This window comes from Uloborus diversus, chromosome 1, assembly GCF_026930045.1.
Source record: "Uloborus diversus isolate 005 chromosome 1, Udiv.v.3.1, whole genome shotgun sequence".
NCBI lineage: Eukaryota > Metazoa > Arthropoda > Arachnida > Araneae > Uloboridae > Uloborus > Uloborus diversus.
In genome coordinates this window covers 94,342,909-94,347,069 of record NC_072731.1, presented here as the reverse complement: position 1 = coordinate 94,347,069, position 4,161 = coordinate 94,342,909, and positions in this window count along the sequence as shown.

The window sequence follows — 4,161 nt, the reverse complement described above, 5'->3', positions numbered from 1 at the left end:
GCATACATAGTACAGGCTTAAGCTTTTTACTTGCGACGAAATAAAAAAGCAACTCGGTGAAGACAAAAACAGAAAAGTATTTCATCAATCATTTTTAACTGTGTTTTCTTTAAACTACAATTATGTTAAAGCTCGTATTTTTGAGCAATTTACTAACATAAAAATCTATCTCGTATGCACAGACGATCAATTTTGAAATGCGTATGTTACAGCAAATGTAGCAATGAAAAGTGAAACTACATGTTTTCTTAGTATAGATTCTTTATTTCGAAATCTTTAAGAATTTCTCCAATATTTCATAAATATTACTTCAATTCTTTTGTAGGCTAAATAGTGATATGTATTCAATACATTTTATCCTAAACAATTTCACATAATGATAAAAATGAAATAGGTAGATACAAAATTAAAAAAAAAAAATGCAGGTAAACCAAGGCTTTAAAGAGCACAATTTGAACTTTAACTGCGAAAGTATTTTTTAAATTCCTAAACTTGAATATTATAACAAATTTCATACATTTTTATTATCAGAAATGAGTGTGGGCATTTTTCAGAATGAGTAGTTGCCAAAATTAGTTTAATCATTTTGTATTTTAATATTGAATCACGTAATTGTAAGCATATGTGTTATCTTAGTAGGTAAGTTAACTGAACTTATCAAAACTTTTTTAGCAATATAGTTTATATTTCCCCCTATAATGTACTCGAAAAATGTTAATGGAGTTATGTGCACAAAAATATTTCTAGCAGTTCAAATCACCTTGAATGATTTCATCCTTGGTGATTTTATACAAAATGAGGTCCCCAGCGAACATGCACAAATGATTAAAATAATTAATAGTAATAAATTGGATTCATTCGCTCTCGAAGCATCAATAATAGCATAGATTCGAAAATGTTTTAACTCATTCTGCAATGTAAGAATTTGTTGTCTCATTTAGCTGATCAAAATCGAGCAAAGTTCGGTATTCAGTTGTGACTAGTGAAGTTACATTTCAAATTGTCTCTACGAGAGCATAACGATAAAAATCCTACTCGGCCGGCTGAATCCTCGTGCATATATTAGCGAATTTACTGATTGAGTAACGCTCTAACGTCATCAACAACGAAACTTGCTCCATAGAATGATATTTTTATAGTATTCTTCGGTAATGTTTGAAATGCAGGGAAATGCTTTATTTTGACAAGAGGTATCTGGATCCGGTAACATAACTGTTTTAACTTGAAAGACTCATTTCAGAAGAATGAAGAAACGAAAAAGTGGTCAACAATGAACGCTATCTACTGAAGTTTCGAGATAATCCACCGGAGTTAGGGTAAAAATTTGAACTATCGAAATATCACCAAATATTGCTTCGTTCAAATGTAAAAGCAATTTTCACCCGTCATACCTTGACGGGCGCTTTTCTAGTATCTAAAGAAACGGTGACTTTAAAAAGAAGAAATTTTCACACAGCAAATCATTTGGCGAAGCTTTACATAGCCCGAATCATTTGCATGGCATTCAAGACTCACATTCACAGGCCCATCGTATGGAAAAGGGATTTCGTCATTGTATGACGTGAAGTACATGCGTGCGTAAGATCGGCAATTCATGAAATTAACATTTGTGACTATAGGGAATTCACAAGAGCCAAAAATAACGAAATTGTATTTCCTATGTTAATAAAATCAATATAAATTCATAGTAGAATTTGGAAATCCGAGCGCTATGTCTGTGCTGTTATAAGATTTTCGAAATAAATGAGTTAAAACATCTTTATTAAAATCAGTCTGCTACTACTGCCAAAGAAATTACCGTGAGCAAGGCAATGTAAAGCTGGAAGGCTAAAAAGCAATTCGTGCATTATCTAAAAGGAATTTAGTTAATAAATAAAATATAGAAAGCAAATGTATCAATGTGAAAAAAAATACATATATAATGAAGGTTACTTAAAAAAGGCTAATAAGACAAGTTGAAGATTCTTTAAAAATTTTTTCGTTTAAAAACTCGAAAATGTATTTAGCGTATACAAAATTTTTAAGCGCACGACCGGACACAATAGAAAAAGTATGCTGCAGTCCGTATTTAGCCAACGGTCTGTATATCTGTTTTCCTGTCATAATAACGAAATTGAATTCAGAAAAAAAAATGTATTTAAAAAGAAAGAAGGAGTTGAAATCTGCTTACAAGATTCAAAAGATGCATCTAGCAACGTGCAATAATAACACGCGAGGACGCGCAAGGGGATGTTTGACACCCCACAAAACTTTATTATTTAATTTTTTTAAGTTCCCTTAATTGAAAATGGATCAAACTCGGTGAAGCTGGTTTGAAGGTCATTTGGTAATGGAGGGTATGTTTGCTGTGTGTATTCCTGCAGCGGTTTTCCTGGAATTCCTTATATGGGGTGTCAAACACCTCTTGCGCGTCCCTTGTGATTCTCTGATTTTCGTCGAAAATGTCGCGCTACATGACGTATGATGAGGGTATAAGACATTTGCAAAAGATGTTGGATGGAGTTTCCACTGATGATCAATATATATATGAATCCGATGTTTAGCCTGATAATAGTGTTAAATTACAGTCACCATAATTCTGATAGTAAACTTGAGGATTTATCTGAAGATGATGAAATAATTGGTCGTAAAAGAGAAACCTTTTTCATTGGAAAAGATTGTCAAACAAAAGGGATGAAAGAAAAATACCGTTCCAACGTAAGAACACCCAAAAAGAGCATTATATATTAATTTCTGGGAAATACGAAGCATGCAAGTAATATTTCAACACGTTCAGAATCATTTTCAATTTTATTTTGAAAGCATTCTGGTTTTTATAATGAAGTCTACTAATACCTAAACTACTTGTTTGAATGAAAAAAAAAAAATGATTTTGCTATTCGCAACTCCAACGAACTGTAGGGGGCACTGCAGTCACTGTATAATGGCCGACTTAAAAACTAAAACAAACGCATGTGGTAACGAAGAAAATGCTAAAAGTGTTGTGATTTTTGTTCGTATGTATGATATTTTTCGCTTTATTCTTTTTAAATTAATTTTCAAAGTCTTGTGGATATTCTAGCCCACGTAGAAAGAACTGAGAATTCAAGAAGCATTACTAAATGTCAAAGATTAATGCAAACTACGTAGTTCGTAGTTCTAAGCAGCTATTTCCACGATGTTGAATTCGATATTTATCAATTCTTGATAAAACTAAATAATAATTGTGGCCTGACAAGAACAACAATTAATGCTAGAAAATTCAATATGACATTACAAATTATTATCGAAAGAAGATGATACTTCTTTGCTTTGTTTGGCTAGCGCTTATTGTTTTGCATTTGTTGCTGAGTTATTTCTCTCGAATTCCTGAATCGGTTAATTTAAAATTTTTCTGTTTCGATTTTTCTAATTTCTGAGTTACGATTTAATTATGTCAAGTTATGCAAATCATCTACAGAATTCTTACGGATATATGGTGGTAGTTTTCTTTTCAGTTGATTGACCATTATTTCTTTTTACTTATCGAATTCTGTAATCTTACTACCATTTTATTCCAGTCATGATAAAAATTAAAAATGGTTTAACTAAAAATGCGAAATCTCGCCAAGGCTACTTTGCTCGCACAATACTAAAACTATAAACCTAAACAAATTTGGCGAAACCTTTCAGCTGAGGATAAAAGGAATAAAGTAAATTCTTTCTCGGTGAAACATTTTTCATTTTGTTCTACGATAGTATATTCAAGAAAATATTTTGCATACCGTCCATTCCAACTAAATGCTGCTGTAAAAGATGATTAGTTAAACTAATTTAAGATTAAAAAAAAAACTCATATTCTTACAAATTCATACAAAACAATAAAATTTTTTACCTTGTATAACGTTATCCAAGTTTGTTAATCCAGTTCTCGCTTTCACTATTTTCAATCAACTCATATTTTAGAAGGAAATAAGGAAAACTAACATTATTTTGAGAAGCTCGAGAATACTACTAAGGGGCGAATTAATTTCTGTAGCAAACTAAGACTCATCGATTGCGTTAATAAATACTCAGAACAAACTGCCTGTGTTTACGTCAACAGACACACGTGGAACGCAATGTGGCAATGTTTTAGTTTCATCGGCAGTTTTGTAAATCACCGCAAGGTAGCGTATTCGAGCGCTGGAGTTCCGAATAGTC